Source organism: Pristiophorus japonicus, chromosome 12 (assembly GCF_044704955.1).
Source record: "Pristiophorus japonicus isolate sPriJap1 chromosome 12, sPriJap1.hap1, whole genome shotgun sequence".
Classification (NCBI taxonomy): Eukaryota; Metazoa; Chordata; class Chondrichthyes; family Pristiophoridae; genus Pristiophorus; species Pristiophorus japonicus.
The window spans coordinates 161194436-161210657 of NC_091988.1; the positions used below are offsets into that span (position 1 = coordinate 161194436).

Genomic DNA, 16222 nt, shown 5'->3' on the forward strand with positions numbered 1-16222 from the left:
ACTGGCAAGGCCAGCATTTATTGCTCAGCATTAATTGCCCTTGCTAGTGATTAACCGCATCACAGATGGTGGTGAGCCACTTCCTTGAACTGCTGCAGTCGTGAGGTGAAAGTAATCCCATACTGCTTTTAGGGAGGGAGTTCCAGGAATTGAACCAGCGACGATGAAGAAATGGTGATATATTGCCAAGTCTGGATGATGTGTGACTTTGAGGGAAACTTGGAGCTGATGGTGTTCCCATGCGCCTGTTGCCCTCGTCCTTCTAGGTGCTACACATTATACCACAGGTTGCTGACTGACTTTCCAGCTCTTACAAATGTGGTGCATTGTCCACAGGCCTGGGAACAGAATGAGAGAGACCGTGTTTTGAATAGATCAGGGCCCAGAGGGAAAAAAGTGAAGGAGAGGTCAAAATCCAACCACTTTTTACCATTGGCTAGCTTTTATCCTCAGACTGTTGTTCCTGTAGGTTGCTGTATCAGAACATTGTCAGCCTCAGCTTCTACAATGATGTGACCACTCTCTTCCACTCCAACCTGTGCTTTTCAAAGCTCCATCACTGTTCCTATGGACACATAAGTCAGATGGAGGAAAGCCAGCTGCCTTTTCAGAAATATCGGTGTAGAAAAAATAGGTCTAATTGACTTCTTTTCCCTTGCTGTTAACTGAAAAATTTTACTTTTATCCCATCATCATAGGTGGTCCCTCGAACCGAGGATGACTTGCTTCCACTTCAAAAAGTTCACAGGTGTTTCAATGATGGACCTAAAATTCCAGGTCCGAACAAAATCGTGAAGGGTGGAAGATGCCTGTGCTTGGATGTTTTAACGTCTGGTGACCGTTGCACACCAGCCACCATACGGGCTTGACAGAGCTAGGTCTTGGTCCAGTGGCAAGGATTAACCAAGATGACTGGAGACCTGCTCTGCTGCACGGGCCAAGTGTGCACACATATCGCAGTGTGGGCTGGCCCATGCTGCCCCTGGGCTCTCGCCTCTTCTGGACCCCGAACTCGCGCCTCTCCTGGGCCCTGATCACGTCCCTCTACAGTCTCCCACTGCTCCTTCGCCCCGATCTCACCACTTCTGATGTATCTGCCCACGCTCCAATCACCGACCTGGACCTTGGTGATGTCCCTTTTCACTGTCGTTTCTCCTGCTCCAGCACGTGCTGCTCCCTGGAGCGGTATGCTGCCACACTGCTCCTTCTGTTTCCCGGCCTGCTCCGATGGTGCTCGCAGGGCGGGGACCGTACAGACACACGGAGCAGGTGAATAGCCTCTCATCAGTGTGAACTCATTGGTGTTTCACCAGGCTGGATGACTGAGTAAATCCCTTCCCACACACGGAGCAGGTGAATAGCCTCTCATCAGTGTGAACTCACTGGTGTTTCACCAGGCTGGATGACTGAGTAAATCTCTTCCCACACACGGAGTAGCCCCAGTGTGAAATTGCTGGTGTCCCTTCAGTTTATCGGAGCTTTTAAAGCTCTTCCCACAGTCAGGACATTTAAACAGCCTCTCATCAGTGTGAAGAAGCTGGTATTTCTTCAGTTATATGGAGCTTTTAAAGCTCTTCCCACAAGTCAGGACATTTAAACGACCTGCCATCAGTGTGAACAAGCTGGTGTCCCTTCAGCTTACTGGATCTTTTAAAGCTCTTCCCACAGTCAGGGCTTTTATCCACATCGACGCTAGAAGGCCATTTGGATCCAGTTCAGTTTCTTCAGCAATATCTTTAGATACTTTTATCCTGAACACGTCTGTATTTCAGTGCTTTGAAATATTCAATTTTATTATCTTTAAATGTAAAATTTTAATGCCTGAATCTGCTCTGGTTCAAATATCATCTAAGCTAACCCTACAGTGGTGCAACATATCGTGGTTCCAACACATGCCATGGAGATGGTGGGCTGTGGATTAGAGTTCCTGACTACACTGTGCAAGTTCTGACTGAAGTCCAGGAGCTTTCCCATCACGAGGAATTAAAAACCAGTGAGATAGTAATCACCAGGTCAATCCTGTACAAATCCCAATAGTTGGTTGTAGCGCAGGCTGATGATTGAAGTGGCTGGGTCACAAGTGGTTACTGCACATAAACTGTCTGTCTTGATGTGACCATTTACATAACAACAGTGACTGCATTGCAAGGTAATTCATTAGATGTCAAGCATTGGACCATTTCTGCAAAGCACGATAAGGCTTCATATAAATATAAGCTTTTTTTCTCTCTATTCTGCTTTTACAAAAATGTGATTTTTAAAAATTAATTTAACCTCTTAATTTTCTCCTTGAGTTGCATGTTGAGGTTCAAAATCTGATTTAAACAGAACATAATGATGTGATGTGGTTGTTCATTTAAAAAAAATGGAACTACTCTTCTGAATGTTTTGGAAGGGGTAAAAGTTCCACCAGTTGTTTGGTGTGTACATCAGTGGTTTATTCATCGATTAGCTGTAGATTGTTCCTTGTAAATAGACTTGTATTTGGGACGGTGTATTAGCTCCTCTTCCCTTTATCTTCACCTGGCGAGAACCTGGCCACACCGGCTGCCCCGTGCAGACAACTTGTTAAAATAGTAGGTGAGGCCTGAAGATATCATTGGACCCTGAGCGGCACGTTTAAAGAAGCACCCCACCGGTTTCAGATGTTCCTGCAGCCTGCTCAGAAGAGCAGCTTAAAATAGAAAGCAGCAGGAATGGAGCGGGAAGCCAGGTGGGTCGATCTCCCGGCCGATTTTAACTGCCCGCTGACATGGTTTTCATCAGGCGGGTAGGGTTAAAATCATCCCCATAAAATTCAATCTTTCAGCACCCCAGAAAGACTATCCATGCCTGCTTAAATATATGAACTTAAGCAAAATTAATTCAGTGACAGAAAGTAAATTCATTGTGTGTCTGGTACAGCAGGAAAATATGTAATGACGAGAAGTGGAAGTACCACACTAAATTAGTCCAAATAAAGCACAGGGAGGAGAAGCTAGGCTTTGTAGAAAGATATCTGTATTGCATCTGTGTTAATAAAAACAGAAAAGTCTGGAAATCTCAACGGGTCAGGCAGCATCTGTGGAGAGAGAAACAGAGTTAACGTTTTAGGTTGATGACCCTTCGTCAGAACTGGCAATAGTTCGAAGTCTAACAGATTCTTAAGGAAGTGCTGGTGCCCTGAAAGGGGGAGGGGGGGTGGGGTGTGGAAAGAACAAAAGGGAAGGTCTGTGATAGGGCGGAAGGCAGAAGATATTTGAGAGACAAAAGGGACGATGGGCCGAATTGAGATGGTAATAGCCTTGTTTGCATCTGTGTTGTTCCTTTGTCAAATTTGGAGATGCCTGATGCCAATCCAGGCATACGAATGGGAACAGTTTTTAATCATTGCCACCCCATACCTTGTACCTTGTAATATCTTGCTGTTAACATAACCAAGCAATACTAGTTTACTAAGTCATCTATGCAGTCGTCTGCATGAGTCATATCAAGGAAATTTAACAGCTAGATTCCGGCCCGTTGATAGTCAGTGGTGGGAAATCTAGCTCTTATACGTTTTGGAGTTCTTCTTGGCCTTAGTGTGGACTTTCTAATGGAAATTCTACAGCCCACAAATACTGATTGGTGCCATGTGCTGTGAGAGCCACAATCCACTTGGCTCAACAAATCCGCACAGTCCATCTTGCTGTGCTGAACTTCTGTGTTTGACATGCCTGAATAAATCTGGTCCCGCTGAATGGCAGATTGAGCAGAAACAAAAGTGCTGTGTATGGCTTTAAGGCTGCGATCAGATTAGTGCACTGCAACTATCTGAAAGTTTCTTTCGTCAGTGGCCACTAAACATCTGGCAGTGCCTCAGTTGTCAAAACAACCAATGTTATGCTACATATGTTGCAAATTTGCTCCAGAATTGGATCAAGCTGACCAATGTGACTGGTGTGGGGTTATTCGCTCAATCTGGATAGCTTCACTTTTCATCTCAGACTTGAGACCGCAAAGAGAATGGGATAGAGTTTCCGCTTTGGATGCAATCGGCTGTCTGGTTGCTGATGGTGCCCGTAATTATGCTAGTTTTCAGAAGTATTATTTTTTTCCCATAAGTTTCCACTCAGTCCAATTTGCATAGCACCAAATGTAAAATTAGCCATGGACCAACGCAATCGGCAGCATTTTAGAACGGATCTTTAAAAAAAATTCCTTTAAAAAATATTCCGTGATATATGTAAGAGTGATAAATTGGTGCAGTTTTATTAATGCAGCTGAAAATAGGTTTATCACAAAAATTACGGATTTTTAATCAGAGTGTCTAGTCCACCACCTGTGAGTAACCTGATTTTAAATAATTAAAATGACTTTAAAAACCATATCGAACCATTTGTCAGTAACAGTGCGGTACACTAGTTAGTTGCTTAGTAAATTTTTTTTTAAGTTCAAAAGCTTTCAAAATGTGCCTATTAGTGTCCTTGCGCCTAAAAAATAGCTTAATAAGAACATAAGAACATAAGAAATAGGAACAGGAGTAGGCCATATGACCCCTTGGGCCTGCTCTGCCATTCAATAAGATCATGGCTGATCTGATCATGGACTCAGCTCCACTTCCCCGCCCGCTCCCCATAAACCCTTATCCCCTTATCCTCAAAGGCCCGAAAATGGGCACAATGAATTGAAACTCGCAATGGTGATTCATTCAATCTGGGGGTGCAGCCGCTTTTGGGGGCAAGGCCAGCTTCTAGCATGATTTTTTTTAAACTACTGCAAAAGATTGTGGAATCTCGATTTACGCTAAATGTAATTTGCACTTAAAATTCCACGATCTTTTGTGCTGGTTTGGCCAATTTCAGGCTACTTGCGCTGAAAAAATAGTGCAACCTAGCGGAAACTCCAGGCCAATGATTCACATTCAGACAACATAATTATCTTCAATTATTCTCTCTAATGTTCTCCCTTTCATGAATGCACCAATTCTTGTTGGGGTACAGATCCATGTCAACTCTCTGGTAACATTTCCAAGTGGTCGTTTGTGAACCCAGTGATTGTCGGTTGGTTATTTGACTGTGCGGGGATATCACAGCTGGGTACGATCCTGTCATGGCTCAAGGCCCACTTTCCAGTGGGACAATGATTGATGCTCAAGGCCCTTTCATCATTATTTTTTTCCTCTTCCGAGCTCAGGGATGCTGAGATCAGCTGTGCTGTTTGGGAACTGAACCTGGGACTTTCCAAGTTTCTGTGTCTTAGCCACGTGATGGATCAAGATTCATTCTTGTTTGAATCAATACATTTGAACATTTTTAATATAATTTTAGCTAGCACCAAGTACACATATTTAAAATGGTTTTCTATTGTTTGCTGAGAGGACATTAGGGTAAATGGATAAAATACACATCCTTATATTAGAGAAAAAAATGCATGACTATGGACTAACTCCATGAGGTAGATCTGCTCATGGTGTTAGCTGTGGCTTTGTTGTAACACGCTTGCCTTTGAGTCTGAAGGTTGTGGCTTCAAATTCCACTCCAATGTTTAGAGTACGGAGGTGCTATCTTTTGGACGAGACGTTAAACATGCCCTCTCAAGGGGACATAAAAAATCCAATGGCACTATGTCGAAAAAGAGCTGGTGAGATCTCCCTGCTGTCCTGGTTTATCCTTCAACCAACATCGCTAAAACAGATTATCTGATTGCTGTTTGTTGGACCTTGCTGTGCGCAAATTGGCTGCTGAGTTTCCTATGTTTCAACAGAGACGACACTTCAAAAGTACTTCAATCGATATAAAGCACTTTCAGATGTCCTGAGGTCATGAAGAGTCTCTTGCAAGTCTTTCTTTTTCTTAAAATATACAAAACTGCTCCATTCTGCTGAACTTACAAGCAGTTAATTGAGAAATGTGCTGAGGTCAGTATCTGCACAAACCGAGGAGGGGAAAAGTCCAATTCGCAGAGCTTTGTACCACTCAATTGCACAGTAATTCACTACCAAAAACAGAAAATACTGCACAAAAGCACGTTTTTCTTGCAAAAATGAGGTTCGCAGCTGATTCCAAATGAAACATGGCAATCACTTGACAATAAAATCATTACAGATTAGATAAATGGGAACATTTTGTATTTGGATCAGGATTTTATATCAAAGTGGATAACAGTTCATTAAAAAGTTGAACAAATATTTCTCGACTACTAACACGGCAATTCCTTTAATACTCCAGGTGTGGCCTCACCAATATTCTGCACAGTTGTAGCAGGACTTTGCTGCTTTTATACTCCAACCCCCTTGCAATAAAGCCCAGCATTACATTTGAATTCCTGATTACTTGCTGTACCTGCATACTAACTTTTTGGGCTAGATTTTACACTTTTGTGCATATCACCCAAAAATGGGCATTATTTCCGGCGTGAGCGGTAAAAATGGGTTTTCAGATCACCGACTTCTCGTCCATTCTCAAATCACCTAGTCTCCATTTTTGAAATTGGGTGTTACCGCGAGTGATATGAAATGGTCGTTAGCGTTAAATCTCACTGACCTTCTGCCATAAAGTGTTGCCGCCCTTAACAACGGCATGGCAACACTCGATTCTCGCGATTCAGGAGGTCAAAGGTCATTGTCATAGAGAGAGATTTTCCAATAGAGCAAAGGCACCTGTAGCATAATGTTAGAACTAAATATGTAACTGTAGTATTAAATGCGTGTGTAAAATGTATGAAGATGGCTGCTCGTGGTTCAGCAAAGCCTCAAGGGATTTCAGCTAGCAGAAAGAGACTGCATTCCTAGTTACTGATAACTGCTGTTTCTCACACAGGAATACACATAAAAAAATAAGTTCTGCAGATGTCTCTAATCAATCAGCTTTCAGGCCTCAGACAAGATGTCCTGGTTCATGTTAGAACAATACAGCTCTGTAACAGGATTAAGATTAAGAACAGGATATTGCAGAGGCCATTGGGACACCCCTGGAGAATCCGGGTGAGTATTGGCAATAGATCCCGGGGGGGTAAGGGACCAGGTGGTGTCCAGAGGCCGACGCAATATCCAACCTGTAAGAAGGGTCGGACCAACAGGCAAAACCGTGGTAGGTAGTCATTAAGGAGGTGTAGAGCACTGCGGGAATTGCTTAAACACGTTTTAAGAATTGTACGAGTTTGTGTAATAGCAGATTTGTAACCTGACAGTCATTAGAAATGACCTACTGCAAGTCACGTTGGTGAAGGCAGACCGCTGAGAATTAGGTGTTCTACTACAAGTCACGCTGGTGAAGGTGGACCTCTGAGAGTTAGATCTCTAACCATCCCCAATACTAAATACCAAACATGGCCAATATAAAAACAGAACTCGAGTGGGGATCAGAAAGGTCCCTTACCCACCACTGGGCGGAGAAACAAAAGAAAGTAATAGAAAAGGCCTGGGATCTGATTCTTCGAGTCCACGTAAAATTAACAGAGAAAGTAAATCAATCATGTATTAATCTATCATCATGTATTAATTTATTTTAAAAACCCTGATAGTGACTATCTTAAGTGCTGTATGGATCCAAAAATAGAGCCGGCCAAACAATAAACTTTGTTGAATGAAGAGAGACTTTTGTGAATGTCTGTCTTTGAGTGAGAGTGCTTGTGCGATTTTTTGACTGCGGAATTAATTTTTCATGTGTCTGAAAGCCTGTTTGAAAAAAAAATGGTGGAGCTGTCTGTTTGTTTTAGCTCCACCCACTTTTTCAGACAAAGTGAAAGTTTTTTTTTTAACCCTTTGTAGTGTTGTCCTGTATGTAGGAAGTTTTAAGAAAGTGTGAACCTAGAATTGAATTATATTTTAAGTTAGAAACGCAGGTGTGGATTTATTCAGATGATAAGTTACGGAGCTAGGAAATGCACAAAGGATAGGTTTTTTGAGCAAAAGATAAAAAAATACATGGTCCCGGTGGTTTAAAATTTTTTTTATTTGACACGCTCACTTACTTGTCGAAAGAAAACCTGCAATTATTGATTACATTGGGTTGAATGACATAAATTTAGTCTGGGAATGAGATAAAGAATGCCTTAAAAAAAAAAGGCCTGTGTGGGTCTCTCGAGGTTGCGGGCTGGGGAAGTATGCTCCCATTTTCCTTTGTGTAAAACCTTGACGCGAAAGCTTTTAGCTCAGTAAAAAGAGTTTTAAATAAAAAATTGGCATTACAAAATTTGAATTGGGATTTTGAGATATTAAGAGAAGACACAGCAAAATACTGAGATAGATTCAAACTAAAAAAAATTTAATTAAATCTGATCTCTTAAAAAAAGAGAAATAAAACTAAAAGGTTTGGAAACAATCTAGAACTACCTTCAGGGATCAGGTCAAACTCCTGGGCGAGTGGTAAGCTATCTGCGAAGGTGTAAAAAAGACTTTTGAAAAAAATAATAAAATGTTAACACGGCAAGCTTTAGCACTTTAGAAAAAAAAGGGGGACATTGTAACGGCCTTGAAACTGGAACATTTGAGATAACAAAAAGCAGCTCTCAAAGCTTATGTGCTAGACTACGTTCTAGTTATGGAAAAAAAAGATAAAGACGCAACCTTGAAAGAAAACAAATTGAACGAATTTGAAAGGAAAAGTGTCTTCGATTTTAAATTAACAAATTTACGGAGGCACGAGCCCTCTGCGTAAAATACAAAACCTAATTTGAAGAAAGGAGATCTGAAAAAAAAAGACGTAACGTACGAAATAGATGCTGAAAAAAAAGGAGTGTTTGCGATGGAAAAAGACATAACTTACTAAATATTAGTTGATATTGGCTGTGAAAAAGATATTGGTTTAATTGAAAAAAAAATTGGAAGAGGTAAAAGACACTCTCCATTGATAATGATTTTAAATTCCGAGAAAGTTTCACTGCAGTTTGAAAAGATTTCCAAAATGGACGTTGTTTATCAAGAAAAGTCCCGAACATTCTAAACAAGCAGGAGGGTTTTGAAAATAACGAGGAGAAAAGATCTAAGCTATGCGAACTCAGCACAGAAAGAAAAAAAACTGGGAATTAGAAAATCTGACTGAATTTTAAAATTCTTATAGAAAATGGAATTGGCACGGAAGTTTAGATTTTGTGTCGAGAAAGAAATAAAACACAAGATTTGCCCAGTGAACGGGACCGTAAAAAAACCCACAAAATGTTGGAATGTATACAGCTTGTGTGAAAATTGGATTTCAGTAAACAAAATAGCTATTAAAAATGTGTGGTCTCGTTTTAAATCAATTAAAAAAAAATCTTTGGCAAGTATTTGAATTAGAAGTTAAGGAAAGATTGGAGTTTAATCTAAAATGCTGTCTTTCCTGATGAGAAGATTTTTATTATGACGGCTTTACTAATGATTTCTGCAGTTTTAACGGATTCCTAATTTCTAAGCAAGTTTTGAAGGCACAAAGACTTAAAAAAAATTTTTTCGGATGATTACGCGAAGTCACGTAATGGCATCAGGCCTTCTTACAAACCTGTAAAGGAGTTAACCCCTTTCATTGACAGCTGTTTTATACTGGACATTATTAATTTGGATTTCTTAATAGAATAAAGAAGACTTACCTGACAGATAGAGGAAATGGTGGGATAGTCAGGATAAAAATAAAATAGGACTAGCCTAGTAATAATACTTGCTTGATACAACAAAGAAATAGACAGTCAAACAAAACAAATTCACTAGTTAAAAGCTAAGATAAATAAGCTGGAAGAGATTTTAAAAAAAATGGGACCAGACTGATAGTGCAGTGCACAGCCATAGTACCATCACCTGTGGTAATAGAGCCAATGTACCCCACAGTGGGTAAGTGGAGTCCACAAACCCAACCTAACCCTTACCTCCAATTTCACAGAGTGATCTCGACATGTATGGATAAAAGATGAGTAGACCAGAACCTAACACCAGGATCTGTTTAAAATTTGCAGATAAAACACCCATTGAGATGGAATCACAGCGGCCACTTCAGCTCTGCAGCATTATACTAGGGATCTCGACACTCATACAAGCATCAGATAACCCGGATGCACTACGGGGGATGCAGCAAATGCAGGAAAGACACACTTACCCAAACTATGGGATCTTGTTTAATTTAACTGATGGAATATGTATCCCAGCAGCCAAGGACTGGAGCAAGGACAGAACTTATGTTAACGCATAATGTTAAGCAATTGTGCCTGTCCTGATCAATATCTCAGGCTTACGAATGCCAGAATATTGTACTGAACAGTCAAGGAATATGTATAATCAATTAAGTAAGATTGTAATGCAGCAGGCTGCCGATGCCATGGGTGCCAGTAGGTTCTGAGGACAAGAGCAGGTGCATAGGCATAAGAGGGGAATAATTAATGACGCTGCTGCCGGCTTTAATACCGGGACTCCATAGTAAATTCACTGGATATACAAGGGCTGAACGAAAAGGTGGAACAACTTAAAGAGGTGATGAGGGAACTGTTAGAGCAGGCAGAGCAGAATCCGAACGACCAAGCCGACTTAGGAAGGGAAGGCATGGAGATACAGTTAGATGGAATTTCAATAATCGAGACACATGCCAAAACAATTAATCGTCTAATTGACATAGAAATAGAAAAAAAAAAATAGGTGCAGGAGTAGGCCATTCGGCCCTTCTAGCCTGCACCGCCATTCAATGAGTTCATGGCTGAACATGCAACTTCAGTGCCCCCTTCCTGCTTTCTCGCCATACCCCTTGATCCCCCTAGTAGTAAGGACTTCATCTAACTCCCTTTTGAATATATTTAGTGAATTGGCCTCAACAACTTTCTGTGGTAGAGAATTCCACAGGTTCACCACTCTCTGGGTGAAGATGTTTCTCCTCATCTCGGTCCTAAATGGCTTACCCCTTATCTTTAGACTGTGACCCCTGGTTCTGGACTTCCCCAACATTGGGAACATTCTTCCTGCATCTAACCTGTCTAAACCTGTCAGAATTTTAAACGTTTCTATGAGGTCCCCTCTCATTCTTCTGAACTCCAGTGAATACAAGCCCAGTTGATCCAGTCTTTCTTGATAGGTCAGTCCCACCATCCCGGGAATCAGTTTGGTGAACCTTCGCTGCACTCCCTCAATAGCAAGAATGTCCTTCCTCGGGTTAGGAGACCAAAACTGTGCACAATACTCCAGATGTGGCCTCATCAAGGCCTTGTACAACTGTAGCAACACCTCCCTGCCCCTGTACTCAAATCCCCTCGCTATGAAGGCCAACATGCCATTTGCTTTCTTAACCGCCTGCTGTACCTGCATGCCAACCTTCAATGACTGATGTACCATGACACCCAGGTCTCGTTGCACCTCTCCTTTTTCTAATCTGTCACCATTCAGATAATAGTCTGTCTCTCTGTTTTTACCACCAAAGTGGATAACCTCACATTTGACAGAGAAAAGGAAGATGCCGGAAAGCTCTGACAAGGGCAACTCTGTCATGCTTATGGTTTGTGGATGGTAGGACAGATACGACACAACCTCGACCAGATCCAAAGGGGGGAGGTGCCGGACTGGATAGACAGCTCACATATCTCAGCTAGCCAAGCTGAAGGGGAAACTGGATAACTGCACTCTGAAGGTACTAACCAGAGTATACCCAGCGATCCCAAACTGCCAGATGGGCACAGCTGCAGGAGTGGGGATTGTCTTGATGATCCCTACAGTCACGTGAGACTCAGGTCCATTTCCCCTTTATCAACTCGAGAATATCAGGGTCGTACGCGACAATGCCTCCCTCCGTTATTACTTAACCACAGACTCCGCTATCCGTAGAGATAACACACTATACGGCGTCTCCCTGACAGGGTGCAAACAGAGGGGCGAGGTCATGGTGTGCCCCCACCCGGTGGGACAGGGAGAATTAGATGAATGTGGTTTTAAATGAACTGATGGATGCGTTTTGGAAATAGTACCTGCCCTTACACATTTTGCCCGGGCCGGGTACGGAGGCAAAGGGAGTCTCCACCACGGAACACTCATATCAGTATAACGGCTTGCAATGCCAGATGCCGCAACCAAACTTCTGCTTTACACCCCTACGACCCATTACTATAGGGCAAGCCCGCATTAACCAAGTTAGACGGCGAGATACCAAAATCATTAACGCTATCGATCAGCTCCATGATCACCTGCAGGACTATGACAAGCCAGAACAGGCCCCTATTCCCCATTTAGCGGAAGTACTAAGGGAACTAAGACTCAGAGTCGGCCAGTCTGTCAAACTCTACCACCAAATATGGACAAAGATTGAGATACTGGAGAAAGATACCGACACAGAGCTGCAGGATGAGAGTTGGTGGAGGAGGGTTTGGAACTGGGGGATGAATGTCAAAAATTCACCCTTGGATTCAAATTATATCCCATATACTGGTCGGAATACAGCTAGTCCTAGCGTTAGCATGGGGAGTCATGGCTTGCCGGTCCTGCAGATATTATGCACAACAACGGAGGTTTAACACCAGAGCTCAGATAAGCAAGAAAGTTCACGTGACAGGTGAAAGGGGCAATTCGAACTATATTAATTTGATCTAAAACAACTGGGACTCCTGAAATCGCGTGATTGGCCAGCACGTTGAAGCAGAGAGTATCGGATGATACAAAAACATAAAATAACATAATATAAATTAGTGTCGGTTTCAGGGGACTAGGACTAGTCCCTTTACTGAAAGGGGGAATTGTTATAGAGAGAGATTTTCCAATAGAGCAAAGGCACCTGTAGCATAATGTTACAACTAAATCCATGAAACCTTTTGTTCGGCAGAGAGTGGTACCTGGATGCACCGGTGGCTTCATCTCCCCGCCGGCGTAATAAACCGTTTTGATGTATGGACCGACCCTGAGTGACGAGTGATTCTTGGAGGGTACATTTGCGCTATCAGTCATCATGACATGTTCAGAAGAGGAGACAGAGAGAGAGGGAGCTGAGAGGGACTGAAAGCATGTGTGGCTGTGGTGTGTGCTTGTTAGGCTGTTGTGGGAGGAATGAGGGAGATTCACCAGCAGCAAAAAGCCTACCAAGCACCAAGAACATAGTTGGCACCGAGTTTTTGTCCAACAAATAATATATAACATGGAAGGGATGGTGGAGGCCCTGGAGCTGGTAGCCAGGAACACTGCTGGCAGAGGGCTCCCAGTGGTCCCGTAGCGTGGCAATGCACCCCAAGGTGCTGCACCCCCATTGCCAACCACACAAGAGCCAGGAGCAACATCTTGCTTCTGGCTCGGAGCACGTTCCCACCTCAGGACTGTCCTCTCCTATATCCATCCAAGCAGCGCTTCGGCCGTCATCCCCCCCCCATCCAATGAAGCATCGCCTGATGAGCGCCTCGGCTAGGCGGCTTGGAGTCAGGAGGGGAAAGGGAAGGAGTAGAGGTGGGGAGGAGAAGCAGGGGTGGGGGGGGGGAGGGTTGTTTTTTATAGAAATATTAATGATTTCTGACAACTGTTCAGATTAAATGTTTTTTATTTAATAAAACCTTGTTGCGCATTGGTTCAGATAGCTGTACCGTTACACGTTGGTGATTCCTTAACATCAAAGGGTATAATTACATTTAACTTCAATCAGCTTAAACTTTAACTGTCACCAAGGTGATGCCCACCATTGATGTATGACCTGCACACCCAGCAGTGTGTCAGCCTTGGAAATAACACCAATGTTCTTTCAGGCAAAGCGCTCATTGATGAGCTCCTGACATAAGGCCCTTGCAGCTATCACGGGTCCTCATGTGATCTAGAGTGGGGCAGGAGCATGGCTTCAGCGTCAGCCTGATTGAGTGGGCCGATGTCAGCGTCCGCCTCCTCATTCTCCTTTTCTGCTCTCTGGTGAGGTGGACTGTCAGACTCATCAGACAATTCTTGTCCCCTCCTGATAGCCAAATTGTGCAGCATGGAGCACACCACCATGAATTGAGCTACTTGCTCTGGATGGTATTGGAGCTCGCCTCCTGAGTGGTCCAGGTATCTAAAGCGCTGCTTAAGCACTTCAATGGTTTTCTCCACGATATTGCAAGTGGCTCTGTGGCTCTTGTTGTATCGCCTCTCGGCTTCGGTGTAGGTGTCACACAGAGGGGTCATCAGCCAGGTGGCGAGGCCATATCCTTTGTCATCAAGCATCCAGAATTGACCTTGTGGCTGAATGTTAAACAAGTCAGATACAGCGCTCTCACGCAGGATGTGAGCATCATGGATGCTGCCCGGAAATTAGCAATCACTGCCATTATAATTTGCTGGTGGTTGACAATGTGTTCGACATTCAGGGAGTGGAATCCCTTGCGGTTCCTGAAAACCTCTGCATTCTGAAAAGGTGCCCACATCGCGATGTCCGTACAGTCTATTGCTCCCTGCACCTTGGGAAAGTTTGCAATTCTGGAGAATCCTAGAGCCCTCTTACTCTGTGCCTCCCTGGTCATAGGGAAACTGATCAAGTCCCTCCTGTGCGCGCACATGGCTTCAGTGAGCTGTCTAATGCAGCGATGTGTGGCATGCTGAGACAGACTGCAAATGTCACCAGCTGAGGCCTGAAAAGAACCCAACGCATAGAACGACAGTGGCGCGGTGACTTTGACCTCGACGGACTGTGCAATACTGATGGTCCTGACAGACTGCAGATCTCACCTTATGAGCTGGCATACCTCAGTGATAACCTCTTTGTAGAAGTGCAGTCTCTGAGGGCAGGTGGTGTCGGGCAAGTCGAGGTAAGAATGCTTCTCCCTGTACTTGTGGTGGGTGTGTAATGTCTGGTCCTCCTCATCAGTCTGGCACGTCTTACCTTGAGCACATAATGCTGTGGAGCATACCTTCGGCGATGTCGAGTCTGCTGCATGTAATTCATCATCAAGAGAGGGTCCAATCGGTCACAGTATGGTCAAGATGTTTGTACAGGTATTCACATCAACTTCAACGACTACCAGAGAACATCCAAATTCCCCCGAGGTTGAAGCACAGCAGCCTTTTAAAGGATGCGACATGTGATCTAGAACATGGCGTCTATAACGCTGTGATTAGTTCCGGTTAGTTTCACTTTTTCTGGGCATTTTTTGGGGCGAGCGATATTGTGAACGATATGTGTGTGGGGTGGTGAAAGTGACACTGGGCAATCTCATGGCCGCTAGTTTCGGCAAATATGATCTTTATGACAAAAAAAAATTGGCGGGCGGTATTATTGAATCTCGGCATTAGTTCCGAGCAGAAAGTAACGCTGGGTGATATTATGGGCATTGATTTCGCCCATTCTGATGATTCCGGCCAAAAAAAGTGGTTGGGCGGTATTATTTTTTCCCGGCGTTACGCACATGGAGGAAGTAACGCTCGGCGATAAGTTTCCAAACAATGTCTGTCAGTTTCCATCTTGTGGCTAAATGGGCAATATATGGGTTTTATACGTCATTTCAACGGTAAAATGGATGTTAAGTGGGCGTTAACCATGCAAAAAACGAGGAAACTCTAGCCCATGGTGTTTCATGCACAAGGGCCCCCAGGTCTCTCTTTACTGCAGCACTTTGCAATTTTTCTCCATTTAAATTATTATTTGCTTTTCTATTTTTTCTGCCAAAATGGATAACCTCACATTTTCCACATTATACTCCATCTGCCAAATTTTTGCCCACTCACTTAACCTGTCTATATCCCTTTGCAGATTTCTTGTGTCCTCCTCACAATTTGCTCTCCCACCCATCTTTGTATCATCAGCAAACTTGGCTACATTACACTCGGTCCCTTCATCAAAGTCATTAATATAGAGTATAAATAGTTGAAGTCCCAGCACCGATCCCTGTAGCACCCCACTAGTTACTGTTTGCCAATTGGAAAATGACCCATTTATCCCAACTCTCTGTTTTCTGTTAGTTAGCCAATTCTCTATCCATGCTAACATATTACCCCCAACCCAGTGAACTTTTATCTTGTGCAGTAACCTTTTGTGTGGCACCTTATCGCCTGCCTTCTGGAAATCCACTTACATGACATCCACTGGTTCCTCCTTATCCACCGTGCTCATTACATCCTCAAACAACTCCAGCAAATTTGTCAAACATGGTTTCCCTTTCATAAAACCATGTTGACTCTGCTTGATTGAATCATGCTTTTCCAAATGTCCTGCTATTGCTTCCTTAATAATGGACTCCAACATTTTCCCAACGACAGATGTTAGGCTAACTGGTTTATAGGTCACTACTTTCTGTCTGCCTCCTTTTTTAAATAGTGGCGTTACATTTGCGTTTTCCAATCCGCTGGGACCTCCCCAGAATCCAGGGAATTTTGGTAGAT

The 16222-nt window shown here is 43.3% G+C and overlaps 1 long non-coding RNA gene across 1 annotated transcript in view; it reads left to right on the forward strand.

Annotated features, from left to right (window-relative positions):
• Positions 1-12789, forward strand: part of LOC139277029 (uncharacterized) — a 147773-nt gene extending 134984 nt beyond the window's left edge. The window contains exon 2 of the long non-coding RNA XR_011596018.1: positions 9886-12789. This is a non-coding gene — a long non-coding RNA (uncharacterized lncRNA). The remainder of the gene's footprint in view (positions 1-9885) is intronic.
• Positions 12790-16222: the final 3433 nt, after the last annotated feature.